Source organism: Tenrec ecaudatus, chromosome 1, assembly GCF_050624435.1.
Source record: "Tenrec ecaudatus isolate mTenEca1 chromosome 1, mTenEca1.hap1, whole genome shotgun sequence".
Taxonomy (NCBI): domain Eukaryota; kingdom Metazoa; phylum Chordata; class Mammalia; order Afrosoricida; family Tenrecidae; genus Tenrec; species Tenrec ecaudatus.
The window spans coordinates 257,874,740-257,891,135 of NC_134530.1; the positions used below are offsets into that span (position 1 = coordinate 257,874,740).

The 16,396-nt window shown below is 39.2% G+C and overlaps 1 pseudogene; it reads left to right on the forward strand.

Moving 5' to 3' along the window:
- LOC142440200 (large ribosomal subunit protein uL16-like) overlaps positions 1–15,889 on the forward strand; it is a 139,874-nt pseudogene extending 123,985 nt beyond the window's left edge.
- Positions 15,890–16,396: the final 507 nt, after the last annotated feature.

The following is a 16,396-nucleotide window of genomic DNA, read 5'->3' on the forward strand; positions in this document are numbered from 1 at the left end:
TTAACAACACTTTCTGCAGTACATTGACAGGGGTTCGGCCCAGATTCAGAAGAGAATGTGGAATAAGACATATAATTATTGAAGTCAGGTGGATATTGTATCTTGAATACCAGAAAGATGTTTACTTGTGTTTTATTAAATATGCCAAGGTATTCAACTTTGTCATTCATAACAAACTGGATCGCCTTGCGAAGACGTGGAAGGCCAGAACACTTCATTGTGTTCCTGTGGAACTTGTGCATGGATCAAGAGGCAGTTGTACAAACAGAACTAGAGAATACTGCATGGCTTAAAATGAGAAAAAGGTGTGACGGGGTTTATCCTCTCACTGTACTTTTCAATCTGTATGCTGAAGAAATAATCAGAGAAGCTGTGTTACATGAAGAAGAAAATGGCATCAAAATTGGAGGAAGGCTTATCAATAAGCTGAGATATGAAGATGACACAACCTTGCTTGCTGAAGTAAGGAGGATCTGAAACACTTGTTGATGAAAACCAAGGGTTGCAGTCTTCAGTATCAGTTATAATTCAGTGTAAATAAAATCAAAATCCTCACAAATGGACCAATAGGTAACATCATGATAAATGGAGAAAAGTTGAAGGTGTCAGGAATGTTGTCTTACTTGGGTCCACAATCAATGCGCGTGGAAGCTGCAGTCAAGAGATCAAGAGACAAGTTACATAAGGTAAATCTGTTGCACAAGACCGCTTTATTTTAAAATTTCAAATAGTTTTCCAGCAGATTTATTGGCACATAATTCAGATATCAAACAATGCAATAGTTCAATCACATCAAGAAGACTTTTACAATAATTACCACAGTTTTAAGACATCTTCATTCTTGTTCCCATTGTTATTAGCTCCCAATTTCCCCCACCTCCCCTGCCTTACCACCATGAAACCATTAATCCAGTTACTGTCTCTATCGATTTGCCTATCCTGGATTTCCTACACACAAAACATTTCACACACACACACACACACACACACACACACACACACCAAAAAACCAAAACTAACAAGGATAACACAGTAAAAGAGATACAAACTTCAATCAAAAAGAAAGCAGAAAATACTAAAAATCAGAACAAATCTGAATGGCTTCTAAGGGAGATCAAATGATGTGATGGTAAATGTTAACCTTACGGCATCTGCAACAATCCACTTTCCAATGCATTCTGCATGTTCCCAAGGCAGAACGTCTCTGGTTCATGGTCACAGGAGATTCACCAGGGGTTTAATACGTGTGTCTATCTCCCCTTCAGTTAACAAAAGAAAACAAAATAAAACCAAAAAATCTGAAACAGATTTAAAATGAGTCAAAATGGAGGTCAAAGGATAAGATATTACATTTTGATCTAACCACATCTGCCAAAATTGACTTTAGAATGCTCTGCACAAGACCTGTTTAGAGGATTGTAAATCAAGGATGTTACTTTGAGGATTAAGGGGCACCTGACACAAGCTATGGTATTTTCAATTGCCTCATAAGCATGTGAACGAAAGTTGGACATTGAATGAGGAAGACCAAAGAAGACTTGATGCCTTGAATGGTGGTGCTGGAGAAGAATATTGAAAATACCATGGACTGCTAAAAGGACAAAGAATGATGGCCGTGTTTTTCTTAGTGACGATGGCAAGACTTCATCTCAAATACTTTAAGCATGCTGTCAGGAGGTACCAGTACCTGGGAAGGACAGCAAGCTTGGTAAAGTGGTTGGGCAGCAAAACAGAGGAAGGCCCTCGGTGAGATGGGCTGACACAGTGGCTGTCACCATGGGATCAGGCACAGGAACAATTGTGAGGATGGGGCAGGACCAGACAGTGTTTCCTTCTGTCTTGCAGGTGGGTCCGAACAGACTTGAGGGCACCTAAGAATAATATTTTCTCCTTTCTTTTCTATTGAGGTTTTTTCTGGTTTACTTTGTTATTGTTAGTTGCTTTAAAAAAATGTTGTTTTTTTACTATGAAATCCAGGATAGGCGAATCTATCGAGTAACAAAGTTTATTGGTTTCTTATGGGTGTGGCAGAGGAAGTTGGGAGCTAATATGATTATAAGAAGGAAGAAGATGCTTCAAAATTGATTATGATAATGATTGGGCAATTCTGAATATAATTGAAGTATTGAATTGTATGACTTGTGAATTATATGCTGATAATACTGTTTCTTTTTTTTTTAACCAATGCTGTATAAGACTAATTTTTCAAGAATTTCTTTTGGCAAAGAAATCTATCAGAGCTACGACGGGCTGTGTTTCAGAGTTGGTTACTGTAATAATCCGGATGGGCCACAATAGAATGTTGCAAAGCAAATTATTTTGTTCAAAAGTGTTCTCATAGGTCACATAATCTAAAATCACAGATATGGGGCTCTAAAATAAAGAGGAATACAATTCAAATCTCTGTTGGCCATAGTTATGTCAAGGGCATCAATAAATATTAGAGTGCTCTCTCACACTTAACCTATCTGATCATGAATTCCTGTGGAGGTCACCATTTTAAGAGTGTTTTCTTCTGCATAGGCTTCTTGTTGAAATGATCATTTTAGTAAGTTAGATCTCACATCACCTTTTCACTATGCCATGGCTCAGAACCTTTGCTATGGTGACTCAAGCTGATGCATGGGTGGAACAAGTCCCATCCAAAGTTAACTCAAAGTGTCAGGTCCATCTCCTCTAAGAATTAGTTTCTTGGGGAGTACACTTTGGTTACAAGTATTAAACAGGTATTTCCTCTAACAGTTCATTAAAACCATAGTAATTATTATATTCATCATGATTAACCTAATTCATTATATAGAGTCCACCCATGAGCCAATACCATAGGGTAATTAATTAAAGACATCTCAAAAATGAGAGTTAGGCATAAGAGGCCATGACTGTAGCTCTCTGATTGTTTTTTCAAATTCTGGTCGCTCTTGTTCTATTTCTCCTCTATTATTTTCCATGGAGATATTAGGAATGTGGCGGACTCCTTGTTGGGCTAGAAGGAAATAAAGAATTATCCTATTATTAAACACACCTTAATAAAGGATTCTAAAGATTTCTGTGGAGCTGACACTGCGTATGCAAAGTCGCCAGCCACCTATGCTATTATAGCACACAAGCGATTCATCGGTTTTTCAAGCTGAAGAATGCCGTAGTTGGGGACCCGTAGTTGGGTAACAGTGTTTGGAGGAGTACACACCCCATCTCAGGTTTGAAAGCTAAAAGTCTCTCGATGTCTGAATGAGTATATTTAAATCACATCCTAATGTACGTTTTCATTAGAAGAGCGGATGTCTAAAGCAACCCTGCACGGACCCATCGTGTTCCAACTATGTAAGCAGCGTAGTGCCTAGGCATGAGGGTTCCATTTACTGTGGGATAATTTCATCCGCCACACAAGAATACCATGCCCTTAAGGAAGGCAGGCCAAGTGACTTTTGGTATAATTGTGAATTTGGTATAATAGTGATGATAGGCAACGGTTGGATTGACTTGCTAAAGCCAATTTTCTGCTAAAGAATTGTAGCAAATGGACACACATTAGTGGGTTTCAGAGTCTGATATACAAGGAGGGACAAGTTGCTTAAATCTATTTTATTTACTTTAAGGCAATTTGATAGTCTTATTACCTGTACTGACTGGAAAGTCATTTTGGGAACTATGATGAAGAAAGATTCATTCTTCCCTAGAATAATTTTGTATTCTTTCTATAATTTGGGATAGATTAAAGCATGGTACCTGAGGCTGGGTCAACAGTTCAAGGCGCAGCCATCGTGTAACACGAATGACTAATATTCCAGGTGATGTTGATGTTAGTGGTGGCATTAGGTATAAGACTGAACTTTAATATAGGAGGAATTAGTAGATCTGAATTTTCAAGGCCAGATTGTGGAGGAAATAACAGATCCAACATTCGGTCAAATTGCTTATGTGAGTACCTGATTGGGTTAATGTAATAAATGTACTTTCTCTTCAAGTATTAGGAAAAAATGGTAGGAATGGAAAAATGAGGCATGAAAAAACATTCACGGTGAATAGTACCAGTATATAAAACCAAAGTCTTCTTCTATCTTAGAATTGTTTATTTCTTCAACTCTGCTAGCGTTTGCCTTATATACATTGAGCCTCTTTCATTGGGTGCATATATATTCATTATGGCTATGTCCTCTTGTCCATTATATAATGTTTTTCCTTGGTTCTTATTGATGAATTTTGGCATACAGTCCATTTTATCAGAAAATAATATTGCTACTCCTGTCCTTTTATGATTCCCATTACCTTGATTTCACCCCATCCTTCTATTTGAGTCTATATTGTCCTGTGTCTAACATGTGTGTCGTGTAGAATCCATATTAGTGGGTACTTTAAAAAAAATCCAGTCTCCTACTCTCTGCCTCTTGATTGGTTCATTTAAGCATTGATATTATGCATAAATATCAGTAGATATGCCTTCATTGCTGTAATTTGCTGTGTGTGGTTGCTGATTATTTCTTTGTGTCACATAATTTTAATTCTGAGTTCATTGTATTTGTGCATTTTCTTGTTCTTTCATTGTCGCTGCTTTGGTGGTTACTAAATTTCTTGACTTTTAAAAACTTTTATTATTTTAATCTTCATTTATTCCTGAGCCATGAGTGTTTGCTTCTTCAGTTTCTTCTGGGAGATCTTTTTCTTCTGTGCAGCCTCCTCTTCTGGTTCAGGAACAATGTGTCCTTCTCAGTCAGGATCAGGTCAGTGTGGTGGGCGGAGCACATGTGTGGATTGATCAGACCGTGAACTTTGTAAGTCTAGCGGTGCATTCTGGATGTGCTCAATGACCAGAGAATCCCCGTTGAAACCCTTACATTTAGCATGACTTTCTGCATTTTTAAGCATGTGAAACAACAATTCAGCATTCTTTTGGGGCCACCGACCCTGGGTCCGACCCCACAGTTTGGCCTGAGCACCCCTGCCAACTCCACCATTGCACTGTCGGCAGGGCACACGCTGCTTCTGCGGTGACATCTTTCAAGTATTTGGTGGCTTTCTGGATAAGCATGCCTTTGGTGGCCTGGGCAGTTTCACAGGTGTTCTTGAAGTGGACAAGGAGTTTCGACCCTCTGGATTTGCAGGATTTGGGGGGGTTGCTGGGTCAAGTGAGTAGCGAACCATTTTGGCAGATCTCCTCAGGCCGCTACAGGAAGAGTGACTTCCCTCTTCTTAATTTTGATGAGGTTTATTAATTTTCTTTGAAGCTTTCCTGGAAATTACTTAGTTCTAGCTTAAGAACCATCGTTCTACATTAAAATGGACTTGGGTGTATTTCCTCTGAGATACACTCTAATAAGAAAAATACAAACCAAAATTACACAAAAATTTGGAAGCCAGATCAGGTCCAGCATGCATCTTAGGGGGAATCTCGTGGCAGAGTTTTGACTATTCAAGTCAGATTCATGACTTTGATCTTCTGTACTCATCTCTCCAAAGCACTCTGTTTAGTGACCACTTTCCTCCCATCCCTCAGTTGTAGATAAAGGGAGTTCTCCAGAGACTTCTCTCCTATGCAGTTCTCACAAATGAATATTGGGCTCGAACTGTCAGCCACAGCCTTCTGCACACCAGATTCTCACAATTTACCCTCTGTTACCAGTCTTTCCTTTGATTTTGGATGATATGATTTACAATCCTTCGGTGACTGATCACGGTTTGCTTCTTCCATGTGGACTTAGTTGACATCTCACTTAGATGTCTGCTTGTTTGGAAACAGCCTTTAAGACCCCAGATGCTATTTTATTGGGTAGCTGGGTAACATCTAAGTTCTTCACCATATTTTGCTATAGCACCGACGTCTTCTGTGTTCCTTTCCTGAGGGCTAGTAATGAGCAGGGCCATGATGTTATAACTAGTTGTTCTTAAATTGGAGCTCAGATTTGGTGTGAGCCCAAAGCCCAATACTTGACCTATGTTTTTGTTTTGTTTGCTGTTGCTTTTTCTTTTCTTTTAATTTGTTATTACTTGGGAGCTAATATATATCATATTATTCCATAGTTCAATCTTGTCAAATAAAATTGTCCAATTGCTCTGTAAACAGTTTTCAAAGTACTTTTCCTTCCCGGTCTCCTTGACACTGTCTCCCTTTTTGTCTCCCCCCATCCACCCCGTACCATGCCTCCAAACCTCTTCAAGAGGGTGACCCCCAATGACATAGCCACCCTGAGTACACCCTAATATAAACAAGCATGAACAAAATAAAACAGACTGTCCATCACCAGTTTTCAGGAATGATACATATCTTAATGCAGTATACAGGGCATTGATGTAGTAAGACCTTTTTTGTCCACCTACCAGCAGTTCACCGCTCTCGGTACAACTTTACTATATCAAATTATCATCTGCAAATAGCAAAAGTTTCACTTCTCTGTGCCAAATTTGATTCCCTTGATTCCTTGCCATGGTCTAATGGTCCTGGCTAGGCTTTCTAGCACAATGTTTAATAAAAGTGGGGCTAAGGGAGACAGCCTTGTGGGGATCTCATATTCAGTGGAAATGTTTTCAGCATTTCTCCATTGAGTGTGATATTGGCCAATGGTTTTCCGTATATGGCCTTTATTGTATTGAGGATTTTCTCTTCAAATCCTTACTTCTTGAGAGCTTTTATTACCAATGGGTATTGAATGTCATCAAATGCTTTTCTGCATCAGTTGATATGATCATATGTTGTTATCTTCTTTCTTGATAATGTGGTGGATTACATTAACTGCTTTTCGAATGTTGAACCATCCCTGACTCCCAGATATGAATCCTACTCGGTCACGATATATTATTATTTTTATTTTTTAAGATCATTTTACTGGGGGCTCTGACAGCTTTTATAACAATCCATATTGTATCAAGAATATTTGTACATATGCTGTCATCATTATTTTCTAACCATTTGCATTCTATTTAAACTCTTGGTACCAGCTCCTCTTTTTACCTTCTCACCCCCACCTCTCACCCTCACAACCCCTTGATAAATTGCAAATTTTCATTAATTTCCTATCTTAAATCGACCACTGTCTACCTTCCCCTGTAGTATTTTTTGATATGTTGTTGGATTCTATTGGCCAGGGTTTTCTTGAGGAATTTTGGAATCAGATATCGGTCTGTAATTCTCTATCCTTGTGGGGTCTTTGCCCGGTTTTGGTATCGGGGTTATGCTGATACCATAGAAAGATTTGGGAGCTTGCTGGCCCTTTCTAGGTTCTGGAAGAATTGGTGTCAGCTCTTCTCCGGATGCTTGATAGAATTCTCCTGTGAAGCCACCTGGATCAAGGCTATTTTAGTTGGGAATTTCCTGATGATCTAATCTATTTCTTCTTTTGTTATGGGTCTGTTCAAGTGCTTAATGTTCATATACATTTATTTGGAAAGAGAGTGATTTTTCTAGGTATTTATCCATGCCCTCCTAATTAATGAATTCATGGGAATACAGTGTTTCACAGTACTACATTATTGATATTTTTATTTCTTTAGGGTCTGTTGTGATTTCCCCTATTTCATCCCTAATTCTAGATAGTGTCATCTGCTCCTTCTTTTTCATTGTTAAGTTTGTTAGAGGTTTGTCTAGTCTTGTTGATCTTTTCAAAGAACCAACTTCGCTTAGTTGATGTCCCCCTCATTTTTCTTGTTTCCCAGTTCGTTTATTTCTGCTCTAATTTTTATAATTTCTTTTATTTTTCCTTTGAAAAAATTACGCTGTTGACTCTGCTTTAATTCCTGGAGGTGCTGTGTACAGACGCTGACCATGATTCTCTCCTCTTTTTTCATGTGTTCAATTTATATAAATAAATGAAATGACCTCTGATAAATGCTTTTGCTGTTTCCCATAGGTTTGACATATTGTGTTGTTATTCTCATTGGTTTCTAGGAAATTCCTAATTTTCTCTCTAACTTAGGCTGTTGCCATTCTTTTTTGAGAAGTGTGTTGTTGACTCTCCAAGTGTTTGTCTTTGTGGATTTTGTTGTTGTTGATTTCCAATTTTTGGTACTATGGTCAGAGAAGGTGGTTTGAATGATCTTTGTGTGTTTGAATTTTCTCAAACCTGCCTTATATCCCAGCTTGTGGTCTATTTTAGAATGTGAGCTGTGTGCATTAGAGAAGAATGTGTATATTTTTTGCTTTTGTTTGGAGAGCTCTGTAAATATCAAGGACAGCGGTTCTCAACTGTGGGTTGCGACTACTTTGGGGGTTGAATGACCCTTTCAAAGGGGTCACCTAAGGCCATTGGAAAACAAATATTTCCTCCGATGATCTTAGGAACCAAGACACCACTCCTCTATCTGTTTGCAGGCAGGTCTGCCCACATGCAGATATGCCCACATAATGTGTACCCAGTGTGATGACATTGCACCAACCCCATCACATACACCCCATATAAATACAGGTATATGTGACAGGGTTGGCACCATAATGTCTTTATGTGAACCAGTCATATATGTGTAGAGAGCAACTACTGGGTAGAGAGCAGCTACTGTGTAGAAAGTAGCTGTTATGCTGAAAGCAGCTACTCTGTTAAAAGCAGCTACTGTGTTGAAAGCAGCAGTATTGGAGGTAAAACAACACTTCATGAATTATAATTATTGGGTTAATGCTTTAATCACTATGCTTTAATTATGTTCAATTTGTAACAATGAAAATACATCCTGCACATCAGATATTTACATTACAATTCATAACAGTAGCAAAATTACAGTTATGAAGTGGCAATGAAAATGATTTTATGGTTGGGGGGGCGGTCACCACAACTTGAGGAACTCTATTAAAGGGTTGTGGCATTAGGAAGGTTGAGAACCACTGATCTAAGGTTGAGTTGTTTGATTGCTTTGTTCAGCTCTTCTGTTTCTTTATTGAGTTTCTTACCTGTTCATCTATATTTCTTTGAGAGTGGTATATTGAAATCACCTACTATATTTATTTATCCTGTGATTTCTCTTTTCATCTATTGGAGATTTGGTTGGTAAATTTTGAAGGTCTGTCCTTGGGTACATATATTTATGTTTATGATTTCTTGGTCTATTGATCTCTTAAGCATCAATACCCATTCTTGTCTCCTGTTAAATCATGTATTTTGAGTCTATTTTGTTACAGATTAGTATTGCCACCCTGCTTTTTTTCCCTGCCTTTACCTTGGCAAATCTTTCACCAGAGTTTGCTTCTGGGTCTATTTTGTCTGTGAATTTGTAATGCATCTCTTGAAGGCAGAGGATTGATGGATTTTGTTGTCTAAACTAGATTACTTTGTTTTTAACTGGTGTGTTTAGACCATTAACATTCCGTGTAATTAAATCTAAATGTGGATGAGTCACCGTTGTCCTGTACTATTTGTGTTTGATGTTTTCCTTTCTTTCCCTTTTATAAGTGTGTGTGTGTGTGTGTGTGTGTGTGTGTCTTATTCTTGTCTTCATTTCTCCACTAGATCTTAAAGTTTTGAGTACTGTTTTCAGGGTGTGGTTTTCTGGGTGGTGTTACACCCTGTTGTGGTCTCATCTTTGGGTGTCACAATTGTTGATTTTCTGCCCATTATGAACTGGAAAGTATTTTTTGTAATCCTGGTTTTGTTTATACAAATTCTCTAAATGTTTCCTTATTAAAGAAAATTCTTATTTCTCCTTCAACTTTGCTGGACAAAGTATTCTTTGATTGCAATTGTTGTCTTTCAATTTACGAAATATGTTGCTCCAATTTTTTCTTTCCAGCATGGGCTCTGCAGAGAGGTCTGAGCTTATTCTCATCTGTTTACCTCTGTAGGTGACTACTTTTTCTCTCTCTAGCTGCTTTCATGACACCCCCCCCCCTTTTCCTATATGTCTTGACATTTTATCTGTGTGTGTGTGGGGGAGGGGGGTAATCTAATTGGTGTTCTCTTTGCTTCCTCAATGGCTATAATTTCCTCCTTTGTGATATTGGGAGATTTTTCTTCCAAGAATTCCCCTTCTATTTTAACTGTAGGCTTATTTGTTTCTTCCCATTCAGACATCCCAATAATTCTAATATTGTTTTACTTCATGGTATCCCATATCAAATCCAGACTTTCTTCAGATTCTTTTGCTTTTTTGCTTGATTCTTTCTCTCATTTGCTTGGTTATTCTCAAGCTTGCTGATTAGATTTTCCATTTTTTCCCATTTCATTGGTCAGATCATGTACCTTGTTCTTTATTATGCTATATCATTCCTTAACTCCTTGTTTTCCCTTCGGTGTGAGGATTCTAGTATTTCCATCTGCTTTCAGGATTGATCTCCTAATTTCTTGTAAGGCCCTAAGCATCATTTGCTTATATTCTCTATCTGATAATTCTAGGGATTCTTTCTCTATATAATCCATTGGGCTTGGGTCATCTTTGGTAATTGACTGGTTTCTTTTGATTTTTCATCGTAGCTATTGTTTTGGGCTGTTGTTTACACCACATAGTGGTTGAGCTGAAGGTGCTGCGTGGGTTTCTGGGATGTGTAGAGTCTCTAGGTTAGGGGAGGTCCAGATAGCTGCTGGAAAACATATTGTGTGTCGATAAGTAGGGAGTATTAGTTGGCTGAGTAGGAGGAATAGGATATAGGTGATGGGCAGTCGGTTTTGAGTGGTGGTTAGTCAAAGGAAGCTTTCCTGTTAGGTATAGTTAGGTATAGTAATTATTTTTTATTAAAAGGATATTTTATTAGGGGCTCTTACAGGTCTTATAGCAATCCATACATCAATTGTGTCAAGCATATTTGTACATATGTTACCATCATTATTTTCTAAACATTTAATTTCTATTTTGGTCCTTGATATCAGCTCCTCTTTTTCCTCTCCCTCCGCAGTAATTTTTAATGAACTGGAGAAGAGGGTTATGGGAGATGTGATTTTACTTGGTAAGTTATAGGATAGTGTAGGTTACTGAGGTGGAGGAATCAGGTTCTAGAGGTTATGGTGATTGACATGAGGGCTATATTGAACTTGCCAGAGTTATCTACCCTGTGTGTGTGTATAATTATTTTAATAGGGGCTCATATAACTCTTATCACAATCCACACATATATTTATTGTGTAAAGCACATTTGTACATTCATTGCCCTCATAATTCTCAAAACATTTGCTCTCCACTTAAGCCCCTGGCATTAGCTCCTCATTTTTTCCCTTCCCTCCCAGCTATCCCCTCCCTTATGGACCTTTGATAATTTATAAATCATTATTTTGTCATATCTTACATTGTCCTATGTCTCCCTTCAGCCACTTTTCTGTTGTCTGTCTCCCAGGAAGGAGGTTATATGTAGATCCTTGTAATCAGTTCCCCCTTTCCACCCCACCCTTCCTCCACCTTCCTGGTATCGCCACTTTCACCACTGGTCCTGAAGGGATCACTGTACTGGATTACCTGTGTTTCCAGTTCCTATCTGTACCAGTGTACATCCTGTGGTCTAGCCAGATTTGCTGAAGACAAATGGGTGTATAAGCAAATATTGTGAAGAAAGCTGATAGTGCCCGGCTATCAAAAGATATAGCATCTGGGGTCTTGAATGTAACAAGGCTTGAAGGTAAACAAGCAGCCTTCTAGCTCAGAAGCAACAAAACCCACATGGAAGAAGCACACCAGCTGTGCAATCATGAGGTGTCAAAGGGATCAGGTATCATGCATCACCAGAACAAAAAATCATATCATTGTGAATAAGGGGGAGTACAGAGTGGAGAACCAAAGCCCATCTGCAGGCAATTGGACATCCCCTAACAGAAGGGTTGTGGGAAGGAGACGAACCATTCAGAATGCAGTGTAGCAACGATGAAACATACAACTTTCCTCTAGTTCCTAAAGGCTTCCTCCCCACCCCTATCATGACCCCAATTCTACCTAGCCTGTGTACCTGTGTATTATGTAGTCCTTCTGTTATTGTGTTTATAACAGAAAGTCCCTTTACAGTACATTCCTGCACAACTCAGAACTAACTGCTCCTTATGTGTTGTCCCAGGGTGGAAATAGGGTATTGTCATGCATGCTCCAGGGAGGAGGGGCTTCTGGTTAAGGACAGTGGATCCCCATGTCCACAGGTTACCTAGTCTGTGGGCAAACTGCTGAGAAACCCAGAAATGCCAGGGTCTTTTTCTCTGGAGGGGAAAGGAGTTTTGTGTTTCCTTTCTCAAAAGAAAATAGGATCCAATAGAACAACTTCTTGGGGTCCACTGCACTTCAGGTTCAAGTTTTATTTCTGTATCACTGGGGCTGTTCCCTTTCTAGCTAGCTGGGGTTATCTATCTGGAGAGCCAGGTGGTGCTTTTGCTATTAGAGGAGTGATTCTATTCTGTGGGTCCCCAGGTTTCCAGCATCTCAGGTCTCCAAGAGTCTGGACAGGTGTCCATGAGGTGCCCTTGAGAGGCAGACTGTCTTGGGCTACTTTCCCATGCTGGTGAGTCACTGAACCTGGGGGAGGGGCGGGGGGGGCAGGGGAAGTGTTTGGCAGATGCTCCCAACTAAGAAGAGAGGTAAGGCATGGGTGGGTGCTGTTAAAGGGGATTGCACACGCAGTGAACACAGCTGAGGTTTCTGTGAGGAAACTGACAAAAGAACCCTACGGTTCTGTGTGACCCGTTCTTGCGTCAGAATCCTCTGAATTGGCCTCCTCACCCATAGATACAGTGATCACACAATGGAAACCCCAGGAAGGTGATTCTACATTGGTCGCTGTGCTCTCTTTTATATGTTTTTAAAATATGTTTTGACATATAAATCTCAATAGTTCAATTATATTTTTAAGCTGTGTGTGTAACAACCACTACAATTAATTTTAGAACACTTCCTTCTTTTTTGTGCTTATTATTGTGAGCTTCCCATTTCCACTATCTCTGCCGTCCCCTCAGGAAACTATTAATCCAGTTACTGTCTCTATAGATTTACCTATTCTTGATTTTATATACAGAAAAACATACTAAATAAAATAGAAACAAATACAAAATAACCACCACCCACAGCAATGACAAATTAAACAGAGAAAGACCTCAATAAATAAGAAATCAGATAATACATACATTTAAAATGGCTTAAAAGGGAGATCACATGATAAGGTGTTATATGTTAACCTAACCACATCTGCGTTAACCCATTTTACAATGCAGTCTGTTAGCCAGGCTACTTACATCCTTGGTCTTTGGCCAGAAGGGATTCTCTGAAGGTTTAATCCACATGGTGACTGTACAAATGAATTTTGGATTTTTACGGTCATCCATAGCTTTTTGTAAACCAAATGTTCAGAATTTAATTTTCAATAATGTCCTTTACTCTGGATTTGGATTTTATTATTTACAATCCTTGGTCCACATAGGCTAATGTGCTTTTTCTGTGTGGACTTAGTTGACACATCAATTAGATGACCACTTATTTTAAGACAAACTTTTAAGACTCAGTGCTAGTCTTTATTTTTACTTTTGCATTGACACCTAATCCAAATATACAATTCAATAGTTCAATTGTTCGATCATATCAAGAGGAATAGCACAATCATAACCACAATCAATTCTACAACATCACCTACCATGGTTAAATTGCCTTTAAAATGAGTTGTGTACAGTGCTATCCATTCTGGAAGCTAGATACCATCTGATTTCTTCACCACACTTTGCTATACTCTGCTCTTTTTTGTCTCTTACTTTTCTGGAATTATGATAACACATAAGTTGTTCTTCCTAATGATTCCCCCATATAATTATTATATTTTCTTCATTTTTACATTTTTATGATTGTTCTCTTAACAGATAAATATTGAGGGATTTATCCTTAACCTTACTAAATATATCTTCCATTGATCCAATTCTACTCCTCCATCCTTTCAATAAACCATTAATTTCTGAAGGCTTAGCATTAATCTCCTGAATTTCTATTTGCTGCTTTTGTAAGTTTCTGTTTTATTTTTCTTTTCAATTTGGTCTTGTAGTGTTTTCCTGAATTCTTCTAAAGTAAATATATTTTTTTGCTGTGTCTTCCTTGCTTTTAATTGCAGCTTTCTCAAATTTTATCTCCTTCCATTAAAAGTACCAAAATGTCATTCTTTTGAATACTTTATAACATTTCCCAGTACCATTTCTTCCTCAGGAAGTTTTTGTGGCTCTTATTTTTGTTCAGTCTGTGTGTGTGTGTGTGTGTGTGTGTGAACTGAAGTTGTCTAATGTCTTGAAGACATTGTAGTGTTGTTGTCTTTACATGTAATTGGTGATTGCATATTGGCTTGTTTGTGAAGGGCTCACCACTTGTCTCCTGGTGGATCTGATAGAGGACAGGAATGTATGCGTAGCTCTCAATTTGTTGTTTGTGTAGCACAGTTGAAAGTGGGTGGGATGATGTTAGACAATGTCTATCAATGATTAGGCGGTACTGAGAAATGTGAAGTTAGTGGCTGAGCAGTGTTGAGTACATTTTCTATTTCCTTCTGGGTGGGATAGAGAGAGAAAGAGGGAGAGAGAAACAAAAACAAACAATAGAAAAATAAAGTAATTTTTAAAAGAAAAATAAAAAGAGATTGAAAACAAACAGCAAGAAAAACGAGAAAATAATAGACTTAATGAAAAGGAAAAATAAGAGAAGAAAATACAAAAATAAAAGCCAAAAGTAGGCTGAGTGGGTGTGGCAGTTACATAATCTGATGCCAATTTGAGACTAGTAGGAGTGTTAGTGGTGGAGTTTAGCTTGTCAATCAAGTAACAACTTGATGACCTCATTTGGAGGCACGATAGAAATAAAGAGCTGACTGGAGGCCAGATAAACACGGACACTCCCTGTGAGACATTCCTGTTGACAAGCCACATGGAGACACAGCGATGGAGCCAGAGCCCTGGAGCAGGAAGAGCCACGTGGAGACCCAGGCCAGCGCTCAGATCCTTCCACCACCACTGGGTCTACAAGACTTTCACCCACTGGCCTGTGATCTTCCTACATTCAGCATTATTGCATGGTTCTGTGAGTATAGAGAGGAATATGGGGTAATATTGGACTTATGGACTTGATCTGGACTGGGCTGGGATGTTTTTGTAATGTACAATTGCTCTTTGATATAAAGTTCTCTCTTACACACATATGAGTGTCTATGAATATATTTCTCTAGTCAACCCAGACTAACACAGTGGGAAAGGAAAGATAATAATAATTTTAAATGAGGCTTTTCCTCTGTTGAGCCTTGCCAAAGAACCAGTTGCCACTAGAGCTCCAGCCATTGCCAGAACCAGAGATTGAGCCACCATGTTGGGCCGCCGCCCCACTATTGTTACTGTTACTGTAAGAACAAGTCTTATTCGAAGTCTTGCTTCTATTGAGGTGCCTTGATACCAAGATTCACAACTTTGATTTGGGTCAGAAGAAGGCCACAGTTGATGAGCTCCCACCCTGTGGGCACAGGGTGTCTGATGAATATGAGCAGCTCTCTTCAGAAGCCTTGGAAGCCATAATTGTGCCAACAACTGTGCCGACAAATAAATGGTGAAAAGTTGCAGCAAACACGGCTTCCACATCCACTTGTGATTTCAACCCTTCCACATCATAGGCATCAACAAGATGTTGTCCTGCTCAGGGCCTGATAAGCTCCAGATAGGAATGAGAGGTGCCTTTCGGAACCCACAGGGTACTGTGGTCAGAGTCCACACTTACCAAGTCATTGTGTCCATCTTCACCAAGGTTCAGAATGAGGAGCATGTGATTGAGGCCCTATGTAGAGCCAAGTTAAAGTTCCCTGGACACCAGAAGATCCACATCTCCAAGTGGGGCTTTACCAAGTACAATGTTGATGAATTTGAAGACCTTGTTGCTAAGAAATGCCTTGTTCCTGATGGCTGTGGAGTGACATACATACAATTCTGGCCCCCTGAGCAAGTGGCAGGCCCTGCATTCCTGTGAACTAGGAGAATATTTATATTGGGCAAAGGGGAGGTGACATGGCTACCGATAAATTGTTTTTCTCTGGCTAAAAATAAAAATGTGAGTTTTGAAATAGAAAAGAAACAAATGACAAAAGAAAAAGAAGGCAAGAGGGGGGACACAGAAGAAAAGAAAGGAAAGCAGAAAAAGAAACAAAAACAAAGGCAGGGAAATAATAATAATATATCTGACAGGGTAGGGCACCTGGGTGATGCCCTGCAGACTGAAGAGGTAGCTGGGTGCAGGGAACCAAATAATAGCTCTTGCTCCTGCTGACCAAGGCTGTTATCTGAGTTAGCACACTGGATCTTGGATGGAGTTACCGGCAATCTCCAAGGTGTTTGGGTCCGGGATACCTGGTTCCAAAAGGAATTCTACTTGCTCCTGTTGGATAGAATTGTGCATTCTTCTAGCCCAAGGAGGTAGAGATCATGCACATCCTAACTTGGGGATGTTACACACCTCGGCTGTTGCCCAGGATGCCACAGCTAGTAGAGGACAAGGTAGATTCCAAGTTCAGATC